General features: G+C 47.2%; 1 protein-coding gene and 1 long non-coding RNA gene across 2 annotated transcripts in view; one reads left to right on the top strand and one right to left on the bottom strand.

The window, feature by feature from the left end:
* The window catches only part of LOC139779410 (glycosyltransferase 25 family member), a 109,239-nt gene that overhangs the window by 48,235 nt on the left and 41,217 nt on the right, over positions 1–19,787 (bottom strand). The gene's annotated exons all lie outside the window — the stretch shown is intronic.
* On the top strand, positions 35–436 carry LOC139779404 (uncharacterized). The gene is made up of 2 exons (XR_011719888.1): positions 35–207; positions 264–436. It is a non-coding gene; the product is annotated as an uncharacterized lncRNA (long non-coding RNA).

Raw genomic sequence — 19,787 nt, 5'->3', positions numbered from 1 at the left:
ATATTATCAAAGAAAAGTCAAAATAATAAGTAAATCGAATTTTTGTTTTAATTTTATATTCTTAATTGAAGAATTAAACAATTAGATGCCTCTTCTTGCAAGACCTTTCATATCATTGTGTGTCGTGTCGACAAGATCGTCAAGTCTTCTCCCAGAGAGTATTCATTATGTACATGGCTCTGTATTCCACGTTATTCAGACCGAATGGTGAGTTTCCTAAGGAATCTTTTTAATATCTCAACATTAATTGAACAAATTTACAGATATGGATCAATTGGTCTATGTTTCTGATACTTTGAATCAGTAAACTCACCATACGGTACGGAGAACGTGTAACTTAATTTCTGTAACTGCCGCTGAAGATGGCTCAAAACTGAGCCGAAACGTACAGATCGATGTAATGTATCAAAACGACGAATAAATCAGTTATTTCTGATATTACGCACTGTGATCTGCGTCTGACCCTCATAGCCTTGACTTCTCCTATTTTAATCTCGAGGGTCCTCATATTACTTTATTTATTATTTTGACTTTTCTTTAATAAAATTTTATTATGTTCTTTGAAGGAGTATAAATTCTTCTTTCGAGTACATGATAAAGACTCTTTCTAAAATTTGTACATTTTAAGACTATTATCAAGAAAATATTCTTTCTTAAAGACAACCGTTACTTACTAACAGAAAAAAAAGTAAATTGAGTAATCGCTTTTTTAAGCAATACAATTGATATTTTACTGTGTATGCATGTACACACGTATGTACATAAGTACGCACAAAAAATTTTTCTATGTTGTTAGAAAATTTTATTTCTATTTAAAAAAGGCGAGAAACTATCATCGCTCAGGACGGGGGCCCGGCGTTACGCGCCGCTCGTGCCGCTTGAAGTAAACAACTGCCCGCGCGCCGACCGCGAAGCGGCCGCATCTCGCCGCGCGCTTGGATTTGGCGGTGGGCCGGGCCAATACGGCGATTTTTAATCATTAATAACTCATCAACTATTGCGAAAATTGCAAAATGGTATATGACTTTTCGACTCAGTTTGGCTCGCTCTATCTAAATATGAAAAAAGTACCAAACATTCTAATACACCCTGTATTTATTTGTAATTGATTACTGACGATTGCTGTCCCTGTGCGTTTCTATGACAAAACAAAATAGAAATAAAACAGATCAAAATTCTCACAAATGCCGGGCAATTTTGACTTTAACTAGTTAAAGAAATTTCTACAATCTTGTTCAAATATATATTTATGATATACGAGTTTTCTGATGTTGATTCTCATATCTTAGAATTAACTTCCGATCAGTATGAAACACGATATTCCCAGAGTGAACTTAATTCTACTTAAACACAACATTTTGTTTAACATGTGTTTCTGCGTTTCGGGCTCACTCTGTTGAGCAATCTTCTTCCTAACTTAATTTCACTTTATGCCATGTATGGGCTTGTCTTTACGAGCAATCTTTCTTGGCTAATCCTTTTGCGTTTTTCTCGTCGTACGCGCAGGATTGGCTTACATCTATATAGACACCCTGCGTGTTGCTCATGATCTACGTAGGGATAGTCTCTAAATTATAGCCGTACATCAGGTTATAGGATGCGTACCTGGGCAGTGCACATTCTTTTGTGAGCGGTCCATTGATATGCGCCTGGACAACGCATATCTCTTATGCTGTCCTAGGGGAAGGCCACCCCAATAAAAAACCAATACTCTTGCATGAATGGACACTGATACGGAAAAAAACTTACCACCTCAGGGTGATCGGACACCCAGAGGTAGGCGCGGGGAGGGTACGGTCCCAGCCGTCCCCGTGTCGTTGGATACTGTTCCAGAATCAACCAATGGGCTAAATGAAAAAGGAAAAAAAGATAAAAAAAAAATTAAAAAAAAGGAAACTGAAACTGAAGCGAGCATAACCACCGAAGAGGCCAACTTACGTCCGGAGTGGACGATAAGTAAAGCGGCCAATGATCAACGACGGGGATCTGCGGAGCCTGATCCTGCTGTTGTTTTGGCAAGGAAAATAGCTTATTCGGACCATTTGGATCGTCCTGCTTCTCCAGTTTCTGAAACGCATCGTGGTAACGAAGCAGACGATGATGAGGATCTCGTTCATTTCAACGTGGGAACCAAGCAGGGACACAATGTAGATGGTAGGGGGTCCACACATAATCGGAGCGTAGGTACCTCAGTTGGAGATCCAATAGTTATGGACGACGACTCGGATGTGGAGGACACCGTGGGGATGATGACGAGGTCAAAGAGAAAGGCGGAGACGTCCCCTCTCTCCCAAGGTTCGGTGGGGACACCTCACTCTCAGGGCCTTAGGTCTCTTAAAAAGCCTAGGAAGTCCCGAATCAAACCGAGAGATCCAGCTCGGTCGCCGGTCTCCCTGGATGGCCGAACTAGGATGGAGATCGTACCACCGGAGGAGCTGAATAATTTAGACACTAAAAAATTGTCGGACCTTATTTCGGAGACTCTTGAAAAAATCGAGATGATTCGGTCGGAAAGCAATAGCCTCAAGGGACCGTTGAGTGGCTCCGTCAAGGGTGGACTGCTCAACGTTTCCGAGGTGTGTTCTATCCTTTTTAACAGATTAGAGTCAACTGGAGACACTTCTTCTTCTTCTTTGAGAGCTCAAAACCTTGAGCTCTTAGCGCAATTACGAGCCCTCAAACGTGAGGAAGAGAGGAATAAGAGAGAACAATCATTAATTAAGGAAGAAAATGCTATGCTGAAGAGGGAAATGGACGTCCTTCGAGAGCGTCTCACTAGGCTCGAAAAGGCTTCGCCGACTTCGATCACTTTGGATCTCCGCTATGCTGATTTACAGGAGGAAAATAATAAATTAAGAAATGAACTGGAAGCCCGTTGTGCTGCTTCGGACTTTCTCATGCCCGTGTCCCGTCCTCCCCGGAGAGAGACGATGCCTTCTTCTCCTCTTAAGAAACCTTCTATGGAGCAACGTCATACGCGATCTGAGTTTCCTTCACTTGCTCGGACAAGGCCTAATGTCCTTAGCAATCAGCTACTAAAGGAAAATGATCGGGTCTTTTCTAGTGAATCCGGTACAGATTCCCGTACAGGAAGGAAATATAGCGCGAAAAGGACCCCCCGTGGCGGTCCAATCAGGGCCAAGATCCCTTCGGATCGCGACGCTGAGACACCTGAGAGGAAGCGTACCGGCTCCTCTGGAGCCGCCTATGCTTCGAGCGAAAGGGAGGAGCTTGACCAGAAACTGCTCCAGATTAATGGTCAGATGGAGCTCCTTGCCGATCAGAGACGTCAATTGAGGGCGAGACTAGCGGCACACTCGGATGGTCCCCCTATGGAGGAACCTACTAAGGATAATCGGAAGGTTCGAAATTCTGGAAATGCGGATAGTGGCATGGGACGAGTGGCTCGTCGAGCCCCCACATCCACAAACACAGCGACTCCCGGTGCTGATGGAGTCCGTGGAGCCCCTCGCCGTAGACCTCCAAGCTCCGCGGCGATTACGATTACCAGCATGGACTCAAAAACGTCGTACGCGGATCTCTTGAAGAAGGCAAGAGACAATATCAAGTTGGACTCTCTCGGTATAGAGAGGTCAAAGGTTCGACGTGGAATAAACGGCGGGATGATCATCGAGATTCCTGGAGCGGATGGTGCCGCTAAGGCAGATGAATTATCTAGAAAACTGAAGGAGGTTTTTGGGAACTCAGCCGCTCGAGTCAATAGGCCCACAACCATGGGCGAGCTGAGACTGTGAAATTTCGATGATTCAATTGACAAGTTCGAAATCCTGAACATCATTTCAAAAACAGGAAACTGCGATGAGGCCAGTATTAAGATTGGTAATATCAGACCATTACGTAACGGATTAAATTCCATTTGGGCCAAATGCCCATTAGCCTCTGCTATCAAGGTGAGCTCTACGGGGAGAATTAATGTTGGATGGACAGTCGCTCGCGTTGAGCTTCTAGAATCTAAGCCGGTCCAGTGCTTTAAGTGCTGGCGGTTCGGACACGTAAGAAATACGTGTGCACACCCGGAGGACCGAACCGGGTCATGTTTTAAGTGCGGATCTCGGGAACACCGGATCGAGAACTGTTCTGCAGATCCCCACTGCGTGATCTGCGCAGATAGAGGCATACAACCCAACCATCGCCTGGGATCTTCCCCCACTTGTTTTAAAGATGTAGTTCGAAGGCCGCGCGCCAATAACGCCAATCGACAAGCGCAATGACCACCTTCATTCAGGTCAACCTAAACAGGAGCAGGATAGCGCAGGACTTGCTTCTACATCAGGCCGAGGATCTGGGGGCTGCCGTGTGCGTGGTTTCCGAGCCAGCTCGCACACCCAGCTCTTAGCAATAGTTTAGCAGCTACAACGGCTTAGCTGCCGTGCACGTTAACCCTCGCATTGCGGACTTCCCGGCGGTCCTGGCTGCGAAAGGACAGAATTCAGTTGTCGTAAAATTCGGTAGTACGTATATCGTATCCTGTTATGTCTCGCCGAATATAAACCGCGCTGGCTACTCCAGCTTCCTTGACGAGCTGACCAATTTGTGCTTGTCTGCTGTGAATAATAGAATTCTCATCTGCGGAGACTTCAACGCCCACGCGCGCTTATGGGGCTCCGCAGCTACGGACTTCAAGGGAGACCTCTTAGAGGAATGGTCCGCACACATGGACTTCAGACTCCTGAATGTAGGAAACAGACCTACTTTTGTTGGACATCAGGGCCAATCCATCATAGACTTTACGTGGGCTTCTTCTGATTTGTCTGCCCGAGTGAGGGACTGGTCTATACGCGACGATATAGCGTCATTATCAGACCACCTATACATTACTTTTTCTGTGTCTGAGTCCATCGCTAGGCCCTATAAACCTTCGCAACCCACTCGATGGAATTTCAAAGAAATGGATGTCGAGCTGTTTAAAGCTGCCGTCGAGTGGAGATGCGCTGTCACCCCTGAAAATGAGAAGTATTTCACGAGTGTGCCACCCGATCGCTGGATACACGAATGCTTCTCCGACGCCTGTGCGGCCGCTGTACCTCGCCTTCGCGCGTCTGCGCGGGGACCTCCGGCATACTGGTGGAGTGCGGAGATCGCATTGCTTCGCGAAGCGGCAAATGAGGCCAGAAGAGCTTGGACCCGAGGTCGACCCCGGGATTCGCCTGAGATATTGGAATACAAGAGGACGACGTATCTCCTTGCGAACAGGGAGCTTAAACACGAAATCCGTAGAGCTAAGAGCAGGGCTTGGCAGGAGTTGATTGCCACCTTGGATGATGATCCCTGGGGGCTCCCGTATAGAGTCGTCTTAAGTAAGCTGCGTAGATCCACTCCGGGTCTTACTGCCTCTCTTGAGCCCGATGTACTGCGAGAATTAATGGATAAGCTCTTCCCACCGGGTAATCCGCTTGTCCCGGTGGACCTTGGCGACTGTGAGGAGGACCGAGAACCTGTCACCACTAAAGAGGTCACGCGGGCTATCGCGGCTAAAATTAACACCTCCACGGCCCCTGGCCCCGACGGACTTAGAGCTACGGTTCTTAAGAGGCTTCCCAGGACGATGCATGCCAGATTGGCTCAATGCTTCAACTTCTGCCTCAAGCACGGAACTTTCCCATCTAACTGGAAAGTCGCGGACCTCGTGCTCATACCAAAAGAGGAAGCCGTTCCCGGCGATATTCCGAAGGCTCGCCCCATCTGTCTTCTTGACGAGGTGGAGTTAAATTAAAAAATGTGACAAATTTGAAAAATCTGATTACGCCATTGTAAAGAGCACAAAAAGCCATAAACATTTTGTACAAATTTTTTGTCGTTACGCCTTACATGTTCGAAGATATTCGCAAAAAACTATAAAATCCGTTATTTTCGAGGGGTTGTTTCAACCCCTAAACGTCGAGATACGCCGCAAAAAAAAACACGTGTCTAATGTTTTTTGATGCTCAACAACATATTCAAAACGCATCCAAATCGGGTAGGTTCCAAATCGGGTTTTTTCAACCAATAAACGTTGAGATAAGCAGCAAAAAAAAATACGAGTCTAATATTTTTTGATGCTCAACAACATATCCAAAGCGCATCCAAATCGGGTAGGGACACTTCCGACCGTTCCCTTGTTAGTGAAATCCATCATCACTGAAGCACGTGCGCAGGGTAAAGTTGTAATGGCATTTTCATTGGACATCGAAAATGCCTTTAATTCGGTCAAGCACCCTGCTATAAGAAGAGCCCTCCGGGTTAAGGGCTTCCGCCGATATCTGCGTCGCATCATCGACGATTATCTTACGGGCAGATGGGTGAGATATGTCACCCCGGATGGGACGCGCCGCAGGAGGAGGGTCAATAGGGGGGTCCCACAGGGCTCGGTGTTGGGCCCCCTCCTCTGGAACTTGGCCTTTGATGCTGTACTTGGAACAATCCTGTACGAGAACTGTCACTTGGTCTGCTATGCGGACGACACCTTGCTCGTGGTAGTTGGTGACAGCTACGACGAGGTGTGCACCGATGTTCTGGATTGCCTGGAACATATTCTCGTTAACATCCGTCTGCTGGGATTGAGGGTCTCCTGGTCTAAGTCCGAGGCCATTTTATTTGGCCGTCGCCCCCGAGACGCCTATATTGAAGTGGAGGGCGTCAGGATAAACCTCTCCAACAACATGAAGTACCTCGGTGTCTATTTTGACACGCGGCTAAATTTTTGTAAACACTTTTCGTATGTGGCCTCTAAGGTCACGAGGGTTGGCCGTGCGCTCTGCGGCATTCTGCCTAATTTGAGAGGTCCTATCGAGGCAAAGAGAAGACTCTACTATTCCGTAATCACTTCGATTATTCTTTACGCGGCCCCGATTTGGAGTGGGGAATTGTTGGCATTGGGTACTCAGCGGCGTCTGCTATGCCGTGCGATCCGCCTCACTGCGTTACGTACAGTGATGGCTTACCGCACGGTCTCTTATGAGGCCGCCACATTGCTGGCTAGGGTTCCGCCCATTCATATTTACGCGGATTATCTTCGACGCGTATATCTGCGACTTAAAGCCTTGAAGGACACTGGGACATATTACACTGATGCCCCTTCTGAACTCCGCGACGAGGAATGGTTGGCCCTCAAAGGACAATGGTCTGCATACATTCGGCAAGAACACCTGCCTGGAAAACGAACGAGGGAAGCAATCTCACCCAGCTTTGAAGCGTGGATTGACAGACGAACTGGCTTTCTGATTTTCCGGTTGACTCAGTTCCTGACTGGCCACGGCTGTTTCGGGTCTTTCTTACATCGGATCCAGAGGGAAGAGACTCCTGTTTGCCGTTACTGCGACTTGGAAATCGATACAGCGGAGCACACCCTTGCGGTGTGTAACCACTGGAGCCTCGAACGCGGCGAACTAACGGCCGTGGTTGGTCAGGATCTCTCCTTGGCTACGCTGGTTGCAGCGATATGCGCTAGCCGTGAAGCATGGAACGCTTTTTCCTCGTTTGCGGAGCGCGTCCTTCGGAGGAAGGAAGAGGACGAAAAAAGGCGCCAGCAGGAGCTGTTGGATGGGAATGCTGCGAGACGCGTTCCCTAACTGGATGACTTGCGTGGCTTGCGTTGCCTTACTGCGTTGCGTTATATTGTGATATATTTTGCGTTTGCGTTCTGTCCCTGCGTTGGGACTTTGCGGATGTTCGTCTCCCCCGCCCCTTCCTCTCCTCCTACTGTGCGGGGGAGCCGTGGGGGTGGGGGGGCGTGTACTCTGGGGCTCGGCTCGATGCTTCGCCCTTGGTCTTTACCTCCGCGGATTTGCCTCTGGCGTGGTGTGGGTGGGCGTCGGACGCCGGCCGGCTTGCGGGCTTTCCTCCTCCTGGGGTCCGGCGCATCGCCTGGTGCGATGCTCCCGGATCCCTGGGGGGCTGGCAGCTCGGGGGCGGTCGGCGCTCGTCGCCCTTCCCTGCGCCTCGCTGGTTGCTGCCGCGGGGGTTATCATTCGTGTGGGAATCCCCGCCGTTGGGCCGCGGGGTCCTCCTGGGGTTGGTCGGCCGTGGCTTGCCGCTCGCTGCTGTTCGGACTCCGACCCCACTGCTTCGCAGTGGGACTCGTCAGCCCTTCGTGGCGGCGGTCTGCGGTCGGCCGTCCCCTGGGGGATTTCCGTCTCCCGCGGCGGGGTTTCCCCTCTTTCTGTTCTCGTGCCCTTCCCCTGGACCCTGGGTCCGCCCGGGGTCTAGGGGAGGGGCACAATCCTTCTCCCTAGCCGAGTATCTCGGCCTACTGTAGCGGACTTCGAGTTCGCTTTATGTTTGGTGCAGGGTCTGTGTCCCTTATCGTTAGACGAGTGCGTGGACTCGCACTCGTGTTTTTGTCTATGTGAAATCCCTCTACGGATAGAGGGGGTTCCTGTTCGCTTAGTTCGTGCACGTCCTAGTCCGTGTGCGTCTGTTATGGGGTGTGGACTTCCCCGGGCGAACCCTCCTCGTAGCCGATGAAGGGACCCCCTCGATGCGGTTGTTGGCGTCTCGGCGTCACACCGTTATCGTGCGGGGCCCCCGAGGTGATGGGATGATGACGCGCGTGCGCTCATCATCCGATTAGGGACGGTCTTTCTCTCGGGGATCAAAGCACTCCTATGTTGACCTACCGTGTGTCTTTCGTGTAATTGTTACGTGTATCCGGGCGTCTCGGCGCACGGACCGTCTCGTCACGTGATGTAATACCTCGTGTCTCCCGCGTGTCGTGACTATGGTCCATTGTCCTGTGTTTCAGGGAGAGTGTTTTTAGTGTGTGCAAGCCCCACATAACCCGGTGGCCGGGGCCGGGCGTGCGCGAGGAATTTTCACTCTTCCAACGGGAAACAAAAAAAAAGTGGCGTGAGTGCGTGCGAGCGTGAGTGACTGCGCGCATTTTAGACTAGTTTTAGAGAGATAAGTAGCGAAAGTAAGGTAAGGAAGAGTAGATTAACAAGGTTGGAGGTTTATGTAAGAGTGGAGGCGACAAAGGGCGAGTAATAATAGGGTAAGAATTCGTTGTGGAAAGACGAGCGAGCGCGAGAGGTTATGGCGGGCAGAGAAGCGGGAAGCACGGGAATCGCGGGAAAGGCAGTTAAGACAAGGCAGGATAGTAAGCAGTGGAAATTAGTTACGGAGGAAAAGGATAATGGTAAGAAAGTAACGTTTAGGTTAGAAGAGGGTAAAGGAAAAGGGGATGAATGGCAGAAAATAGGGAAGGATTTATGTGAACAGCTCAGCAAAGAACTAGAGAGGGTGTGGGAAGAAAGTATAAGGGAGATTAAAGAGAAAATAGAGGATTTGGAGAAATGTGTAATGGAAAGGTTAGAAGATATAGAAAAGAAGGTATGCATGTACGAAGAGAGAAGCGAAGGGGGGAGGAACGAGCGTAATTAGTGATAAGGAAAGCAGAGATAATTATAGTAGAAGAGGGAGTACTTACGCGGGATCCTTCTCGGAGTGCAGCGAAGATAGGTTAAGTAATTGGGAAGTAGGCAAGATTAAGAAGTGGGTGGCGGATAAAGATAGAGGGAGGAGAAGGTGCAATATAGTGATAAAAGGTATAGCATTACCGAAGGAAGTGGAAGGGGACATAAGGGGAGGTAGACAATGAATACAGGATTTTATAAAAGAAAAGTTAGAAGTAGAATGCAAAGTGGTAAGTAATAGGAACAGTGGGACGGTGTTAGTAGTAGAAATTGAGAGTGAAGAAAAGAAGAAGGAAATAATGAGAAATAAGAGTAAGTTAAAAGAGGAGGTAAGGTCTTTATAGAAAATGATTTAAGCTGGGAGGAAAGGAAAATACAGGAAAAATTGAATAGATGGGCCAAAGAGCAAAGAAATAGAGGTAAAGAGATAAAGGTAGGTTTTGGAAGGGTCAGAGTGGAGGGAGTCTGGAAAGTATGGACGGAGTTGGAAAAGGAGATAGGCAGAGAAAATAGAATGGAAGGTGAGGAGAGAGAGGAAGTTGGGGCAGGAACAAGGGTAATGAGAAGGAACAAAATGTCGTTTAAGCCAGGAAGGTGGCACAGGGGAGAGGAGCAAGGAAGGAGATAGAGGAAAGGAAAACCGAAAAGGGAGGGAAGGGCATAAAAGGGGGGAAAAGATGTTTATTTTGGAACACAGCGGGTTTAGTAAATAAAGATAAAGAGTTTTGGAAATACATAGGAAAGTTTGATTTCATTAGTTTATGTGAAACATGGCTAGAAAAAGAGGGATGGGAAAAGATTAAAGACAAGCTGCCAAAAACGCACGAATGGACATGCAGCTATGCTAGGAAAGTAAAAAGAAGAGGGAGAGCAAAGGGAGGTTTTGTAATAGGCAAAAAGAGGGATTGGGGGAAAGCAGGTAGTAGGTTAATTAAGGAGGAAGAGGGGGATGTAGTGGTATCAGAAATAGGAGGAAAGAAAATTGTAGGATTTTTTCGGTGTACAACTCGGGGGGATAGAGAGAGTTGGAGGAAAGAATGAATAAGTTATTGGAGGACGAGGAGAAAGGAAGTATTATATAATAGGTGGTGATTTTAATATAAGCATAGGAGAGTTAAGAGGTTTGGACATAGAGGAGATGGAGTTGGAAAGGAGAAGTAAAGATAAGATAATCAGTAACGGAGGAAGGAATTTTGTAGAATGGGTACAAGAGAAAGGATGGTATATATTAAATGGAATGACAGAGGGAGTTGGGAAGGCGAATACACCTATGTAGGAGCTAGAGGTAGTACGGTAATAGATTATGCGGTAGTAAGTGAAAATGTGCACGAGAAGATTGTAAAATTTAGGATAGATGACAGAGTGGACTCAGATCATATGCCGTTAATTCTGGAAGTGGAAATAGAGGAAGAAAGGGGACAAGAGGAAGAAGAGGAAGGAGAAGCAAGAAAAGAAGAGGAAAACCTAGTTGTCTAGTGGGATAAGGATGCTATACAGAAGTATAAAGAGACGACGGAGGAGTTATGCAAAGAAGATGGACAAGTATGTAGATCGGTGGAGGAGAAATGGCAAAGAATTAAGCAAATTGTACATGGAGCAATGGTTAAAAGAAAGGTGAGAATCAAGAAAAAGGAACTAGGACATAAGGACTGGTGGGACAGGAGCTGTACTAGAAAGAAGAGGGAGGTGCATAGGATGTATAGGAGGTGGAGAAACGGCAAAAGGTACATAGAAAAGAAAGGAAAGCTGAGGGATCTACAGTTAAAGAAACAAGAGGAGAAGAGACGGAAGGAAGAAGAGGAGTTAAGGAAATTAAGGAAGGAAGCAGAAGTTTGGAAATACATAAATAAGAAAAGGAACAAAAAGGTATGGATAAAAATGGAAAATAATATAGACAAGAATGAATGGAGAGGGCACTTCATGGAGTTACCAGGAGGGACGGAAGTGGACAAGGAGGATGAGAGCAGGAAGAGCACAAGGCATCAAGAAGAAAAGGGGGAAGAGGAGGACGAAATTACAGAAATGGAGATCAAATTGGCGTTGAAGAAATTGAAGCTAAAAAAGGCTGCGGGAGTAGACGGGATCCCAATGGAGACGTGGAAATATGCGAGTGGGATTTTATGGAATAGGCTGGTGGATTTGATAAGACAAATATGGAGAGAAGGAAGGATGCCCTCGAATTGGAAGAAAAGCATAATAGTGCCACTATACAAGAAAAGAGATCAAGAGAGGACGGGTAATTATAGAGGTATCTCGCTATTAACCAGTCATGGATGTACGGAGGAGTTCCAGACATCAAAAGGAGTAAGACAGGGATGCGTAATGAGTCCACTTCTGTTCAATCTGTATATAGCGGATTTAGCTGAGGTAATGGAAAAGAGAGGAATAGGAGGAATAGAGGTAGATAAGATTAGGGTTTGGAATTTAGAGTATGCGGATGATATTGTGATGGTAGCGAGAAATAGGGATGCATTGATAGATATGATGAGCACACTGAAAAGATTCCGAAAGGAAAGAAAATTAGAGCTATGTACAGAGAAGACAAAGATTTTAGTGTTTAATAGGAAAAGAAAAGAAGGCAAGGAGGTATGGAAATGAGGTGAAAAATATATAGAAGAGGTATAGACTTTTAAATACTTAGGATTTACGTTTAATAAGAATGGTAACTATAAGGATCACATTAAAGAATTGATGAAAAAAGGTAGGATGGCGGTTAGAAAAGTCTGGGAACTAGGAGAAAGAATATGTAGGGAGAATTTCTTAAGGAAGTGGATGATGTTTAAATATTTGGTGCAGAGTGTTATGGCTTATGGGGTAGAAATTTGGGGGTGGGAAGAGAAGGTAGAGTTAGAGAAAATAATGATGGACTATATTCGTTGGATATTTGCTATAGAATTTTGTACACCAAGGTATGTGATATCAAGGGAAATAGGCTTGGATAAATTAAGGTTGGGATGGGGCATAAGGGCAATGAGATATGAAGAAAGAATTTTAAAAGGTATGGGAGGAGATATTGTAAAGCACTGTTGGAAGGAAAAGGAAGCTTATGGGTGGAAGGATATGTATAGTATTGTGTTGGCGAATTTTTATGTTTTCCGGGCGTAACTCCGGTTCGCCAATTGGCGTAAGATGCCGGGTCGACCCCGACAGGGATTCGACGTGCGGTTTGAATGAGACACTTGATTTGGGAGGAATGCACAAATATCGTTTAATTGTCAGGTTAATACAAATGCTGGTTGCCGCGCTCTCATGTGAGCACGACACTCGGCGCGCACGTGATTCGATGAGCGCTGATCACGTGATACGAAAGTGTTCGTAGAGCGCGGAGGCGATGGCAATTAAAACGCGCAATGTAGCTTGCACGTGATGAACGCACTTGAGGCGTTATACAGCAGTCGCACTTGTTCGTAACACAAGACGCGAGAATGTTCACAAAAGTCGGCTCGATCACGATGATCGAGCGCACAATGGCGAGGCACGCAGGGTGACTTATACGCGAATGTTCACTGCTCGCTGAGGCGAGAGCGAATTGCAGCACGCACGAACGGCGCGATAATTAGCGGTGCTCTGACAGAGCAGTAAACTCGGATGCACGACGGTATTTTTGAGACCGCGTGAACCGGAGTACGTTAACGGAAGCACGACGGTATACGACCTCGTGAACCGGAGTACTTTTTGCTACTGACCGCGAACTCTCGTGTTTCGGGAGCTTTCCTTTGCGCGACGCGTATCGACCAATCACCTGCGTTTCCGGGATCATGCGATCACGGCATGACAGGATCGATACGTGCCGCGAGAGACTTCGCGGTGAGGGTTGACGGGGGGAGCGGCGCGAAATCCCTTCGTTCGGAGGGCGACTGACGGATGGCGTTACCGGTACGGTATTGATCCGCGATCGCGAGAAAATTACGGAACATATTGAGAGAGAAAGATATTACAACAGGAATGGATGGGGAATAGGCATACTGGAGGAACTGAGAAGAGAGGGAGCGAATTTAGAGAAAGAAATAATAAGTAGGGAAAGGGATAATCAGAGACAATGGGAAGGAAATAAAATCTTAGAGGCAAGGTATAATAAAAAATATAGAGTGTTAGATAAGTTAGATGGAGGTCCGGAATATTTAAAGAAAAATAATTTATAAAGGGTAAGGATAGGTGATGATGTGAGAGCTTTAGTAAAACTGAGATGCGGAAATTTGGAAGAAGCAAACAAATATTGGTTAGAAGAAGATTGTAAAAAATGTATTTTGTGCGGCGATGGCAATGACTGTATGGAACATTATGTAGAGGAATGTCAGACAGCAAGTGTATGGTTTAAGGATTTAGGTAATGACGGGACGGAGAAGTGGAAAAGGCTGTGGAGTGATGAACTAGATCTAAATAAAGGTAAGATGTTGCGGAAATTATGGAAAGAGAGAGAAAAGGAATTAAAAAAGAGAAAGGAAATAAATTAAGCCAAAGATAAGGTTGTGATAGATTAGGTTTAAGTAGTTAGGTTAGCTTAAGAGAGTAGTTAGTGTACGCATAATACGGATGGATAAGTGTGGATAAGATCTTTTAATTGTAAACCAAGTCCCTTCCTGGCTAATTTTTTATAAAGCTAAAGTAAATCAATTCTATCTTCTACTTGTGTCGTTTGCTGAAAAGCTCCCATAGATTATCATCCGCCTCGTAACTTCTTCATCCACAACCTTCAAATTTTCCAATCAATCTCATATAAAACCGAGGAAAATATATAAGATGTTAAGGCGAAATAGTTTGGCGCGCATCTGTGAATCGGCCTTTAGCCGGAAGCCGAGCATTCTCGATGCTGTGATCGGAGACGCTCGAGGATGTTCGGCTATAGTCGAGCGCGCAGGCGTCGCGCGCGCGACCACGAGCTGCCCCGCCGAGCGAGCAGTGTTGTCTGGAACGCCATTACAACCTGACCTCGTGTGAATAAAATAAAGTGCGAGCGTACGGTTCGAACAAGTTTATTTTATTCCGGCCACCCCCTCACCTCATATCTATATATCTACAACAGGTTATGGGCCCAGGCCAGCCTGAGCTGCGTTTTTGAGAGAGGTGTGGACGCGAGAGGTGTTTTCGTGGCAAGGGCGAAAGCGTGCGCGGGGCGGCCATTACTGTGGACCGCGTGGCTTCGTTTTGGCGGTGACGGTGCGCGAATCGTATCAGTCATGAGTGACGATATCTCAGCTCGTGGAGTGAAAAAGTTCGACGGGAATAATTTCCAAGCATGGAAATTCCAGTTGATGGCATTATTTTTCGCAAATGGCATCCAAGACATTGTAGACGGGACGAGAGCGAGACCGGCGACGGCCGCGTCGGCTGAATACAAAGCGTGGGTGCGTGAGAACGCAAAAGCGATGTTTCTCATCTCGTCGGCGATGGAGCCGAGGAAATTGGAGCCTCTCCTGGTGTGTGTGACCGCGAATGAAATGTGGACGAAATTGTGTCTGCTTCACGAGCAGAAATCGGAGGCTAATAAGATGGTGCTTCTGTAAAAATTTCACGAATACCGGATGTCGCCCAGTGATTCGATCGAGCAGCATATTGCAACGGTGCAAAATATGGCGGCTACGTTAACTGACGTCGGTGAGCAGATATCCAGCAACGCAATTGCGGCGAAGCTGCTGGCGAGTTTGACGTCCAAGTACGGGACATTGCGAACTGCATGGGATAGCGTTGATCCGGCTCGACAGACTCTCAAGAATTTGACCTCGAGATTGATCGGGGAGGAAATGCGGCTGAACTCAGAGAGTGAGGACGGTGCAACGGCCCTGGCTGTGTCGAAAGGAAGTCAGTTGAAGAAATCGGGTGAAAAGAAGTCCGGGAAGAAGAAACAAAAATCGAAAAAGAACGTTACGTGCTTCAAGTGTCACGAAAAAGGGCACTACGCGCGTGAGTGCGAAAAGTCGCGCGAAAAAACTGAAGGTGACAACAAAGACATATGCGATTGTGCTTTTATCGGGGAGTGCGGCGGGAGTGTGCAAAATCCAGTGGCGGGAAAGTGCTCGACGGAGATGTGCAGATCGATAAAAAAGATCTTGAGCGCGGATACGAAAGAAATCTGGCTCACCGACAGCGGGGCGTCGGCGCACATGACATTTCGACGCGAGTGGTTTTCCCAGTACACAGCCGTCGCGCAAGGCGGCACCGTCGTGCTCGGAGATAATGAAGAGTGCAGAGTTGTCGGTACGGGCAGTGTTACCATCACGAAGTATGTTGATGGCGCGTGGGAAAAGTCGCGTATTGACAATGTGCTGTACGTACCAAAACTACGAAAGAATCTTTTCTCGGTTGGCGCGAGTGTTGAACGAGGTTATAAAGTCGTTTTCGAACAAAATTCGGTGAATCTGGTGCGTGGTGGAACAGTCGTTGCAACTGGTGTTAAACAGAGTAATCGTGTTTACAGAATGCTGTTTAGAGTCGAACTACCAGTCGCTGCGGAGCAGGCAAACGTAGCTGCTGTGAGCTTGCGATTGTGGCACGAGCGTCTTGGTCACATTGATAAGCGTGCTATACGTGAACTAGTCTCGAAAGGGCTGGTGAAAGGTGTCGCGTTCAAGGGGTCCGACGACTTCTTCTGCGAAGCGTGTGCACGGGGCAAGTCTCATCGTTTACCATTCAAGAAAAGTGTTAACAAAGCAACGACAGTACCAGGCGAGAAAGTGCACACGGACGTGTGCGGGCCGGCAGAAGTGGAGTCACCAGGGGGAGCAAGATATTTCTTGACTTTCAAGGACGACTGCACAGGATTCAGGTACGTGTACTTTATTCGGCACAAATCTGACGTGTTTGACAGATTCAAACAATACGAGTGTCTCATCAGGACCAAGTTCGGTAAGCCGATGAAAGTTCTTCGCTCTGATAATGGGCGTGAGTTTTGCAACGAGAAGATGAACGAGTATTTGGCGGCACATGGCATCAAGAAAGAAAATACTGCTCCGTACACACCGCAGCAGAACGGGAAGGCGGAGAGGAACAACAGGACCATTGTCGAGAGCGCGAGGTCGATGCTGCATGGTAAAGATCTGCCTAAACATTTGTGGGCTGAAGCAGTGAATACTGCGGTGTACGTGTTGAACCGAACCGTGTCTTCTGGAAAGGAGGCGACCCCTTTCGAGCTGTGGAGTGGACAAAAGCCTGAGTTGGGACATCTGCGAGTTTTCGGCACGCGAGCGCTGGTGCACGTACCAAAGCAATTTGTGAGGAAGTTCGATTCTCGCACAAAGGCAAAAATACTTGTGGGCTACGAAAGTGAGTCAACAAACTATCGACTGTTTGATCCTGAGACAAAGAAAGTTGGAGTCTCGAGAGATGTCATTTTCGAAGAAAAATTAGGAAAAGCTGAGGTAACTGCAGACTCAGACGACGAGGTTTCAGTGAAACTCAAGAAGTGCGATATCCAGGATCAAGAAAAAGCCGACGAGGGCGCACGTTGCGAGGACGACGAAGAAGACGACGTCGAGGAGGTTCCTGTCGCGGGGAATGTCAATCCGCGTCAGCCAACGGATGACCCACCTGCAAGGAATCTAAGGGATCGCTCTGCAATTCGACTACCGCCACGATACGAGGTAGATATTGCTGAGTATGTGGCTCCAGGCTCATTTAATGAGGCCATGAGCAGCAGTGATGCCGCGCAGTGGGCACGTGCTGTCGACGAGGAGCTTCACGCTCACGAGCGCAATCATACGTGGTCGATTGTCCCAAGAACAACAGGTCAGAAGATCATCGATTCGAAGTGGGTGTTCAAGGTGAAGAAGGATCCCGAGAAAAATACAATGAGATTCAAGGCGAGGCTCTGCGCAAGGGGCTTCATGCAACGTGAGGGCATAGACTACTCAGAAACGTTTGCGCCGGTTGTGCGCTACGATTCGCTGCGGGTGCTGTTGGCGCTAGCAGCAGAAGAGGACCTGGAGCTTCAGCAGTTCGACGTGGAAACGGCGTTCCTGTACGGAGAGCTGGACGAAGACGTCTACATGGAAATCCCAGAGGGATTGATCATCAGCGGGGACAAGGAGAAGAAAAATTCATCAGCGAGTGTGGTGTGCAAACTCGACAAATCATTATACGGACTTAAACAAGCTCCACGATGCTGGAACAAGAAATTCGTGGCTTTTCTGAGTAAATACGAGTTCGTGGCCATCGAGGCCGATCAGTGTATTTTTGTAGGTCAGTTTGCGGGTGAAATAGTGTATCTCGCGCTCTTTGTGGATGACGGCCTGTTTGTGGCTAAAACTAAGACAATCTTAAGCTGCAATTTCATGGAGCGAAGAAAAGCCAGCGTTTTACCCCCACTCCATCAATTTTCGTCAAGTTGGCTTTACGGCGTTGCTTCGCTAAAAGTTCAACTGTGTTGAACTTTTAGCGAAGCAACGCCGAACGCCGAAAACACGACATCTTGGTCCAACCATGCCCAACAATTCTTCCAACTGAGTTGCGGTCATCCGAAAGTAATTGTGGAATCGTATGTCCTCCAATATTAACTTCGGGACCGACGCAAAGAAAAAACTATGTTTATCACGATTTTCGAAAATGGGTGCTACCCAAAACCTTTTCTTCGCGTATCTTCTTTTTTTTCATTAAATACATAGCAGCTATAGCGGCTATGCGTCGTCTCCTTACAACCTCTGCTGCAACTGTAGCTGCCACTGTACGTCTGTAATATTCAACGTACGCGATGTACTGTCTATAATAATTGGAGTACTCCATTTTTATTATACGTAGTTCTTCTTCTTCTAGGTTAAGTAGCGTTAGCTCTGCTTTTCAATGCCACTTTGCATTGCGTGAAGGGGTAATACGCCAGCTTTTCTTCGCTCCATGAAAAAGATAGAGGCGATAGCGTTAGCTGTTCTTCGCTGGCTTTACAGTGAGGTGGAGTGGGGATAAACGCTAGCTTTTCTTCGCTTGCGTGAAATTTCAGCTTTAGAGACAATTATTGATAGGCTAAGTCAATCTTTTCGAATCACAGTTGGTGACGCGTCCGTGTTTGTCGGCTTACAAATAAAGCGTGATCGTAAGCGCAAATCTTTTGTAATTCATCAAGCGGCGTACGCAGCTAAGATCGTTGATAGATTCAAAATGAAAGAGGCGAAAGCTGTTGGGATGCCCGCGGATCCGCATGTAGTACTACTCCCGGTGGAGAAAGAGGAGGGGAACGACGGAATCGTTCCATACAGAGAGGCCGTAGGATCGCTCATGTTTTTGGCAATAGTCTCGAGACCTGATATAGCTTTTGCTGTAAAAGTTATTAGTAAATTCGCGAACAAGCACGACGAGTCACACTGGCGTGCGGTAAAAAGAGTCCTCGCGTATGTGAACGCAACGATCGGGTACGGAATCGAGTACAAAAACGGCGATAGGCGTTCGACTCTCATTGGCTACTCCGATGCGGACTTTGCAGGTGACTTGGAGACAAGGCGCTCAACAACGGGATATGTGTTCTATTTTGCAAATGGTCCGGTCTCGTGGTCTTCGCAGAGGCAGAAGCTCGTAACGTTGAGCACGACTGAATCAGAGTATGTTGCGGCGAGTGCTGCAACCAGAGAAGCCATGTGGCTGAGAAAATTGTTGATAGGTCTAGGGCTCGAATGTAATAATGCGACCGAGTTATGTGTAGACAACCAAAGCGCGATTCGGCTTGTGAAGAACGCGGAGTTCCACAAGCGAACAAAACATATCGATATAAGATATCATTATATTCGAGAGAAATTCGAAGAAAAAGAAATCACGGTAAAGTATGTTCCTACAGAGGTGCAATATGCAGATGTGTTTACTAAGGCACTGCCGAGAGAGCGTTTTGTAATGCTTCGTGAAAATTTATGTATGCGTGAATTCTAGCGGATGCACTTAAACGGCGGTAGTGTTAAGGCGAAATAGTTTGGCGCGCATCTGTGAATCGGCCTTTAGCCGGAAGCCGAGCATTCTCGATGCTGTGATCGGAGACGCTCGAGGATGTTCGGCTATAGTCGAGCGCGCAGGCGTCGCGCGCGCGACCACGAGCTGCCCCGCCGAGCGAGCAGTGTTGTCTGGAACGCCATTACAACCTGACCTCGTGTGAATAAAATAAAGTGCGAGCGTACGGTTCGAACAAGTTTATTTTATTCCGGCCACCCCCTCACCTCATATCTATATATCTACAACATAAGATGAAAGTCGGGATGAAACTCGAGACCCCGGACTCGTCGATATTACGAGTCGACTGGTTCCACATGGAGCCATGCATCACCCTAAGCATATAAGTATAATATTTAAGTACAATAAAGGTTTACAAAGAGAATTGAGCTTATAATCAATTCATCGTTTATGCAAAAATTTATTAATATTATTATTTATTGACATATATATGTGACATTCCACGTCAAGTGGCCCCTC

The sequence above is a fragment of the Temnothorax nylanderi genome, unplaced genomic scaffold, assembly GCF_030848795.1.
Source record: "Temnothorax nylanderi isolate EJ_2023f unplaced genomic scaffold, tnyl_v1.0 TNYL_tig0224_pilon, whole genome shotgun sequence".
In the NCBI taxonomy this organism is placed as follows: Eukaryota; Metazoa; Arthropoda; class Insecta; order Hymenoptera; family Formicidae; genus Temnothorax; species Temnothorax nylanderi.
This window is presented reverse-complemented; position numbering and strand designations above follow the sequence as displayed.